General features: G+C 34.3%; 1 pseudogene; it reads right to left on the reverse strand.

Annotated features, from left to right (window-relative positions):
- Nucleotides 1-257: 257 nt before the first annotated feature.
- Nucleotides 258-5,529, reverse strand: LOC127159026 (butyrophilin-like protein 2; annotated as a pseudogene).
- Nucleotides 5,530-10,331: the final 4,802 nt, after the last annotated feature.

Consider the following 10,331-nt stretch of genomic DNA (forward strand, 5'->3'; position numbering starts at 1 on the left):
GCGATCCGATAGAAATTTTATTCATCGTATGTGTCAGAAATGTATTACATGTGATGCTAAAGGCTATGTATGCATTGGCATATAAATGGCTTTGTTGCTTTGGCTGAAAGGATAATAGTGTAGTAAAATGAGGGAGTTTTTCTGTTGTGTTATGTAGTTGTTTTGTGCATTTCCGTGATCACAAATAATTAAATAATTAATAATTAATCGCTAAATTCATTTTGACACACACACACATCATTATTGTATGGGTTGACTTACCAAGTAGACTCAGTTCCAGATTTATCTTGGCTAAGGACAGGCTTATCCTCCTGTCTGGACACAGAATCCTCCTGTCTGGACACAGAATCCTCCCGTCTGTAAACTTTACATGTATATTCTCCCTCATCTTCAGCTCTCAGTTTGTCCAAACGGAGGGAGAAGTTTCCACATTGAATCTGATCAGTAAAGAAATTAGCTCTGTCATGATAATCCTGCTGCGATTGACTCTCATCATCTAGACACAGATGAACCAGAGTCTGTGAGTCTGTTCTTCTCCATTCCACGTTCCGAGTTTTCTCTAATAAACGTCTGTTAACATAACAGGGCAGAACCACTGAAGATCCCAGACGAAGAACTGCTGGGCCAGAAGAACTGCGCACAGTGAGCCCAGAAACTGAAAAGACATTTTGTTCATAATATGAAATTAAAAGGTTGAATGCCATTTTGTACATGCACCATTGTGTCAGACAAGACAAAATCACTGTATTTCTGCATAATGCATATAACAAACACTCCTAATAAACTGTTTCCAACATTTTACAAATCAGAAATTTGGATATTTGAGTCAAACATTGAGATTGAGATCAAAGTAAAAACAATAGTCACAACAGAGCAGCAGAAACACGGGCTGCTGTTGGATATTTAGGGAAAAAAAAAAAAAAACTGCTAATTGTTGTAAAAACTCACTGTACTATATGCAACATTAAAACATAAATTTATAGTTGATATACATCCCGGATTATCAGTTGGCAGAAAACAGTGCGCTGCAACAAAACACAAAATAAATTGATCACAGATAGCTGATTCTATGAGACCTGAAATGCCCTGATATACGTCTGTATGTTATCAGGGAATGGAAGTAATTCCAACTTCAGAAGGTGTATTTGTGGAGCAGTGGCACATACTAGAATTAATCAACCAAATGATAATCATGTATTGGTTAGGCTCAGTTTGATTATATTTCTTCACTTACCTTGTAAAAGCAAAGAGCGATAATCGCCTAGAGTGAGAAGAAAAAAACAACAACAATTCAATAAAAGTTAACAGAAGGTTACAGGTTATTATTTGTTGTTTAGCTATTATAAAGGATCATTTTCGTGGCATTGCTGATAATATATATTTCTTCTATTCTTGCTGCTCTTTCAAACTGAACAAGAATCCCAGCCCCAAAGAGTATCTGGACACTTAAGTCACATTTAAAACTGCCTAAATTTCAGTCGATAAAACAAAGCAAGTGTCACTTCATTCATTAATTCACTCTCAGAAAAAAGAAATAAAAAAATAAATAAAAAAAATAAAGGTACAGTGGCCATCACTGGGGTGGTACCCTGAAGGGTACAATTTTGTACCTCTAGTTGTATCTTTAAAACATCTTTTGGGTACATAATTGTACGCTAAGGACTTACTGTGTGCCTTTAAAGGTACCCTTATATGTTTCGTTCCCTGTGGAAATATTTCACGTAAAGAACTTAACACATTTTGAAAAGCTTAGATCTAGTATTGAAAATGAAGCCAAAAAATAAAAACAAAATAAAACAAATAAATAAATAAATAAATAAAACATGTCATTTTGTGAAACTTTACTGAAATGTGATCATAATTAGTTTGATGAACTACTGTACATCTGTTTTAACTGAGACTCAATTTTCAAAATACAATTGTATTGGTTAAAACTGCAACTTGAGGTTCAGTTATAAATTAATTTATTCACTTACCCACTTCCAATATGATTTTAGTTGAAAATAAAAGTTCCTGCTGACTGTGAACTGTACATGTATATTCTCCCACATCTTCATCTCTCAGTTTGTCCAGACGGAGGGAAAAGTTTCCATGCTGAATCTGATCATTAAAAAAGTGAGCTCTATCATGATAATCCTGCTGCGATCGACTCTCACCATCTTGATACAGATGAACCAGAGTGTCTGAGTTTGTTCTTCTCCATTCAACCTTCAGACCCTCCATTTTTAAGGGTTTATCACCATTACAAGGCAAAATTGCTGAAGCTCCCATAGGAACAAATGGTTGAATGAACCCTAAAAATAATAATAATAATAAAAATAATAAAATAAATTTTATTCTTAGGTGAATTCATTTGAGAGAATAGTTGTTTATTGATTTATTTAATTGATTGATTGATTATTGAAGGGATAATTGATTGATTGCACATATACTGTGCATTTAGAAAAAGTGAAACAACTACACAGAGCTGTGTTTGGAGAGACAGTTAGGGTTTCAATTAAATATTGTTCTATAATTCATTAAATGTGTTACATTTGTTATGTGTGGTGAGGTGTCTTTCAGCAGCTACTGGACTATGTAAGTTGTGCAAGTTTTATAACTTAATTGCACTTATTTGCTTTGACTTTGGCTTGTCAATTCATTGCTAGACAGCTTTCAAGTTCCAAATGAACTACAGCAAGTATAATATAATATGTATACCTTTATATGGTGACCTGCAGTAGATCAGGCAGCAGAGCAAAAGTGCAGATCCAGATGCAGAAATGCAGAGAATCAACACCATTATGTGTTAAACAGAGAAACCTATTAAACACAGACATTAGTTACTGAATACAAGAGTTATGAGTTATATTGCCCTGAAAAGTAAATATTGCTTATTTGTGCAAATTTAGGCACCAGTTATTGTGTATTTATATACTTATTTATCAAATACTCACCCAACGTCTCCAGGACAATAGTTGCATTGGCTGAAAGTCCTCCAGCAAACACTTGACACATGTAAACTCCTTTATCCTCAGTTCTGACACTCTTCAGCCTGAGAGAGAAGTTTCCTTTGGGGATTTCAGCAGTGAAGAACTCGACTCTGCCTCTGTATCGCTCATCTGATGAATCTGATAGAGTCTTGTTGTTTTGGTAGAGCAGAACCAGAATATGTTCATCTTTATCTGTTTTCTTCCATGAAACCTCTTCAGTGTGTTCAGGTGTGATGGGAGAGTTTACAGAGCAGTTCAGAGTGACGTCCTCACCCACAGACGCAGATACGGACTCATCTGATCCTGATACTAGCAAATGCTCTAAAAGACAAACAATGTTACAGTAGGAAATTTGTGTCCAGGATTAAAATGTTTTGGAAAATCATACTGAAAATGATGGGAGGAATTCATGTGATTCACACTCACCAACATATTTTATTTGAACCACAGTTTCACCAGAATCTTCAGCTGTCAGATTGCCCAAATGGAGGGAGAAGTTTCCATGTTGAATCTGATCAGTAAAGAAATGAGCTCTATCATGATAATCCTGCTTCTGGGCCTCTGGTCGACTCTCACCATTTTGATACAGATGAACCAGAGTCCCTGAGTCTGTTTTTCTCCATTCCACCTTCAGACCCTCCATTAGTAAGAGTTCATCAACATAGCAGGGCAAAACCATTGAAGATCCCAGAGGAGCAACCAGACGACCAGAGGGACCATGAACAATCAACCCTATAAAGTGAAGAAAAAAAAAGAGATAAAATAAAACAAATAATCTATTCATAATATAGTATAATATTCCATTATATTATATTCAAAATCAATAAAACTCGAAGTACTTAATTTATTCATTGAACACATTATTTGTATTACAAACTGCAGTGGAACCAGTTCACCAAATGACACGTTCGATCCAATTTTACAATACAGTATAATCAAATGATGTTCTGCAATAAAAAAAAAAAAAAAAAAAACTTATAAGAAAAAATAAAAAAACTAATAATTTATGACACTTTCAATCAAATTACATTAATTCAGTATCAAATATCAATCCAGGTGGACATAGAATAACAAATGAAAATAAATGTGTCCAAATCAGCATTAAATAGAATAAGAAAAGAAAGAATAAATAGAATAGAATAGAATAAATCAGGTTTTACTGGTCAATTTTAGCAGCTAATATATAACAGTTGCAACAAAGAATAGGATAAGGAATGCATCATATGCAGAAAACAATATATATATATATATGCATGCAAGTTTTGCAACAACAAAACCAAGTCTTACAGAAAAATAAAATAGTTACTCCAATATGGTGAAATGGTAATTGAAATGAATCCTTGTTAAACAACAACAACAACAAAAAAATAAAATAGACAAATAATAATAATAATAATAATAATAATAATAATAATAATAATAATAATAATAATAATAATCATTAAATGAACAAAAAACGTCTCATGTTACATATGTAGCACCGGTTAGGACAGCTTGATGGCGACAGCACAGAAGAGCATATCTGGCATCAATATCAAATTGAGGACTACAGGCAAGTGGAAATCTACATGCAACATCACCTGTCTACACTCTTAAAAATGTAGGTGCTTTAAAAGGTTCTTCACAGCGATGCCATAGAAGAACCATTTTTGGTTCCACAAAGAACCATTCAGTGAAAGGAACCAATCTCAAAGAACTATCTCTTCCGTACCTTTTTATAATCTGAAGAACCTTCCTTCACCACAGAGAACCTTTTGTGAAACAGAAAGGTTCTTCAGATGTTAAAGGTTCTTTATGGAACCATTTAGCCAAAAAGGTTCTTCTATGGCATCGTGAAACACCTTTATTTTTAAGAGTGTATCTCTGCTCCTGAGAGGGGAGAAGCAAATCACTTGAGTATTAAAGGTGACATCTTGTACCAACACAGGATTGCTGTCAGCCAATCAGATTTTAGGGTTTCACATATGCTTCATACAACAGGTTCCACGGGATTCGTTCCCATAGTGTCAGCAAATTAAGAAACGTCGAGTCAAGGAGCCCTGTAAATCTGGATTTTTTAAAAATTAAATCGCTTATTAATTTCTACTTTTAGTAACTAATAAAATAAATGTAAATTTTGTTGTAAACGCAATCGTTTTTATCGGTTTTGCAGGATGATCTTCATGTTGGGCGTTTTTATAATGTGGGCTCCCAACGCATCACCCGTTACAGGGAAAACAATTTAACTTAGGCTACACTCTGTTTTTTTTTTTTTTTTAACAAAACAGCAACTGAATTCAAAAAGCAATTAAAATATATTGAATAAAATATAGACCTATACTTCATACAGGTGAGCTAAAGGTATGCTGCTCCACCATATACACACCTGAATAATTGTGAAGGAGATCATATTGTACGTACCATCAGCGACCATCATCGGAATTGACATCAAAACACAGTTCCGGGGATGCATCTTTAAAAATTTTTTTATTAAATTAAACGATCGTGTCTGCTGGCTATAAATGATCGTAATTATTGCTGACGGACGCTGCTGAGAGATGCGGCAGGCTAAACGCATCCTTTCAATTTAATTTTTACTTTCACTTCTGCATTGTCGCAGGTGCGGGGTCCAGTCCTAACCTAATTAACTCTAATTGTATAAACAGTACAATAAATGCATCAGCGCAAGAATTTGTGAAGGGGTTTGAAGTTCATTCACTTAAGTTCATCCGTCATTATCATGATAAACTAACAGCTGGTTTACTAAAACTATAAATCTTAGACTATGTGATGAACATATGATACAGAGAATATGGGAAATAGTGAAAAATAAAACTGAGAAAAACTAAAAAGCTGAACAGATCAGGTATGTTAAACATGTGACAAGCAAAGCAGAAGAGATTAATGTAAAGCTACTCTTAACATATTTATAACACACCACACATGCATTGGTTAGTTAAATGCTGTTAAAATAAAAAAAAAAAAAAAAAAAAAAAAAAAAATCATACATATATAAGCGCATATTCATTCCAAGCATCTGTACAGAAGCCTAGATCATTTATGCTGAACAATAGTTTGCATAGATTTAAATTGGACAATTACTTATGTGCCTTGTCCAAATCAGTGTGAAGAGAAATCAGTGTACATACCATCAGATATTAATGGAATTTTGACCACAATTTTAATCAGCATAAGAATGTCCATAATTTCACCATCAAATTCAGGTTTGTAAGAGAACAATCTGGTGCACAAAGGCAGCATGCTTAAATCTGTTTTTACAAAGGTCTTTTGGACGACACCTAGTCCAGATAAACTGTCATTAAGAAAATGAAATGCATCTGCAAAAGGAGGAATTTAGAGTTGATGTTATATGGATTTTAATGACACAATGTTGGATTTTGTTTGATGAAACTAAAGTTGATTCATTAAAGAAAAAAAAAAATGTAGAGACAATGAGAGCGTGAAGTTTTCAGTCAGATATTTTTCCTCAGACGTTAAAATACAGGCTTAAAATGTTGAAATATAAATAGGCCTATATATTTCCTAGTGGTAATATATATTGGAACAAGAAAATAAATTTCTCAAATGCACTATTTACAGAAAAACAGAGAAATGCACTGCAAAATTGTATGTACTATATGTACATTTAATGTTTTGTTTCATTCATTTTTTTTTTTTTTTTTTTTTTTTTACTGCATGAAGGACACTGTCCCAGAAAGCTCTTGGTTGTAATAATTGCACTAAGAACAATAACATTTAAACAATACCAGAAGTGGCACTGTAGTGAAGAGATGCCAGATTAATATAAATTAATAAGCTTTCACGTATTTCTGTGTTGAGAACAAAGAATTAATTACTTCAATAAAAAAATTCTGAATATTCATATAAATATACTGCAAAACTGAAAATAAGTGAATGACAGTATTTACAACATTAATGCCAACAAATGTTTAATATTACAGAAAAATAAACAGCCAGCCTCTTTACATCTATTTTTAAACATCTCTCTACATCAGAAGATACGACTAATACGAACAGCACAAATTCAACATCATTTCAACGTTATTATATCAAGCAAAGACCACAGAGAATTACTGCTTTACAAGATCATCATCATCACATTGCAGAAATGAATGATAGAACTGGCCATCATTCATACAACATATGTTATACAACATAATATTCAACAACGAAATATAAAGAGAAAAGAAAATCAGAAATGGAGAATAATAAGATATAAAGAATAGAGTATATCTGATAACTTTTCACTTTTATGATGCTGCACATACTGGCTGTTATTATAAACTCAAATGAGATCCCTTAGTCCTTAGAGTGACACATGATTGACTTGGTCCAAAATATAGCTAGCTTTGAACTGAAGAAATCAGGCTGTTAAGGATTCTGAGTGTTCACGAGTGGCTTTGGCAGCCTGGACCTTCTTTTCTCCTCTAGTTCCTTTTGAATTTTATAGATCTTCTCGGCCAGTAACTGGTAATATTCAACCTGAACACAAGCCATTTAGGTATAAAAACAGGGCCAAAAACACAAAACAAAAATAAGGTTAAGCCATCATAAAATCATGGTCCAAAATCAGGCTTTTCTAGTGTAAATAAAGGCCAAAAATATTAACCTGGCTGAAATGTAGCATGAAAGCTTGTGTGGTTTACCCTGCTTATGGCAGACTCATAAAAGACCCCTTCAACTTTACAAGCGTAAACAACCAAGTTCTCCAAGCGTTTGTCCTGCAGTGCTGCAGGGTCTGGGACAGGGAATATGGCTTGAACCCTAAAAGAGCGTTCAAGGGTTTACAGAGAAAGTGCACAAAAAGGCACCCATTATAATAAGAGACAGTTCCTCTTGAACTCACAGTTTGTGCACTTGGTGATTCCTCAGTTCCTGGGTGATGTTCTCATGCCAGGACTTCTTAATGCTAGGTAGTGACAGCGGGACAGATGCAGGAAGGTTCCCTGTGGAGAATTATGAAGTTTGGAGAATTCAAATTTTTATAATTTACATGTGAACATCTATCTTTCCTCCATTACTCTCACTGAAATGATCAGACAAATTGCATTTACTTATGGACTAGAAAACAGATGCAGTTGTGTGCAGTGTTATAAAGTGGTTAATTTTGTTCAACATAATGTCAGATGAGGTTACTGATGTAATTAAGGTTAATGATGAATATGGGACATGCCGCTGCTGATGGTGGATGCAGCTGGTTGACTGACAAGAGGAGCCTGAATGTCAGTGTCAGGAGAGCAGGAAAGTGTCACTGAAAACAGGAAAAAAAAAAAAAAAAAAACAATACTAATAAATAAATACAACTGGTTTAAAAACAGCTGATTCCTAAGCCAAAAAATAAAAACTGATCAAAGTATGCTTCTGAAACTATAATGTACTGCAGGCATGTGATATGCATTAAACAACAACAACAAAACAACTTGGCAACATAAATAACTGGCTTAATGTTTGGCAGAGGTAAGATTTAACATTTTTTCATAGTAAAAGATAGCCTACTTACAGAATTAAATTAAATGCATGTGTGTAGCCTACTATTATTTCAGCATAGCAACATTTTTAATTTCCTTCCATTCGTTGCTTTTTTAAACTCTCAAAACTCCAGAGGGAAAAAAAAAACTTAAATATTGATAACTAATAACGGGATTTATTAAAGCAGAGGCTTTAGCAGAAGACGAGAAGCACCGATACGCACAGTCGCAGGTGTTGCACACCGGTCGCGTCGCCACCAGATGGCGCTGTTTTCGACACTCCGACTCCCGGAACAGTCAGAGAACAACACTTTATTTCTTTATCCATGGCATAAAGATTTTCAGCTTAATTAGAACGAAACACGAGTAGAATGCGGATTCGAATTCCAATAAAATCCCAGAGGCCGTTGTCGAGCATTGTAAACAGTAACTAGGCGTCATTAAAAAAAAAAAAAAAGGTTTGCTTGAAACGTTTTAGAAAATTACTTGTCTATTATTATCAGCCATTGTCACCATTTTTATTTATTTTTACGTCGTTCTGGGGTGCGTTGCGTTTCAGCAACTTTTATTAACTTTTAGCAACGTCTTTACCAATATTCAAGAGAATTGCGACCATAGTTAGGCGATCTTACGATGCTTTGGGGAAACGCTCCCCTGATCTGTATCTTTTTAAAAATGTTTCATGGACAAAAATCGTTCTTGTACTTTACATATCGAAAGTAAAACAGTTTACAAGGCGTTTCATCTTTCCTAACTAGTGTGTATTTGCAGTTTTGCACCAATTCCTCTTCAAATGGCAAATCCATTCTGCTGCCAGAGAGCGTCCTGAGCAGAGGGAGAACCAGTAGCACTTGAGACTACAGATAACCCAACCCGTGATAAATGTGGGGGGAGCCAACCATCTCTGGTGAAAATGTCATGCTTAACCCTGCTACATGAGCAGAGTTCATGCACAACCTATAGGTACCAGCACTCATTTGGGGGAGGAAAAAAAAAATCATGTCTGTTAGCATGAAGCTTTGGCAACTAAAAGACCCGTACAGCAGCCTTTGTATATGCCTTGTATTGTAATACACATATTTAGGCAGCAAATTCACATTCTGACAATTTCAGAATTTAAAGGTTTATATTTATATAGGCTATCTCTCAAAATTATGTTTGGGTCTTGTTTCACCCACAAGAATAAAAAAGAAAATAGGGGTACATGGGGCACAAACTAACACGGGGTTAACACGTGGTTTAAATATTTCCACACAGGCTAGCACAGGGATGGGCAATTAATTTTACCAAGGGGCCACATGATAAACTTGGGCGGTTGCAGAGGGCCGGACCAATGCACTTAACTCAGTCCTGCCCAATATATTTTATATCTCTTTATAATATATATATATATATATATATATATATATATATATATATTAAATGATGAGACAACAGTATCTGCCAGATGGAGAAAGGTAGCCATTCACAAAACATATATATATATAGGCCTTTTTTATTTTCTTCGATAAATTCGTTTTTCATTTCTGAGGAAAAAAATCAATGTTACGGACGTGAGAGTTCTGAAAGTGGAGTTTATTTCATACGGAAATCCATATGAAATGCTTAATAAATGAAGACGTCTAGTTGTTATTTAATAGGGCTTAACTAGTCATTTTAGCTATTATTAACTTATTGCATGTTTATATTAAAGCTAATAATCTGAAACGAATCTTAATATTTTCCGTGCTCAAGAAAGTAATCAGTAAATTGTTATTAGTTAAATGTGTCACAATATATTAATTCCCTAATAACATTATATTAACTAATGATGTAAACTCATATGTTAATTGCCATAATGGTCAAAGCTGCGTACTTCAACTTCCAGTTGTCTGCTTTAATTAATCATTAG

Source organism: Labeo rohita, unplaced genomic scaffold (genome assembly GCF_022985175.1).
Source record: "Labeo rohita strain BAU-BD-2019 unplaced genomic scaffold, IGBB_LRoh.1.0 scaffold_1859, whole genome shotgun sequence".
In the NCBI taxonomy this organism is placed as follows: domain Eukaryota; kingdom Metazoa; phylum Chordata; class Actinopteri; order Cypriniformes; family Cyprinidae; genus Labeo; species Labeo rohita.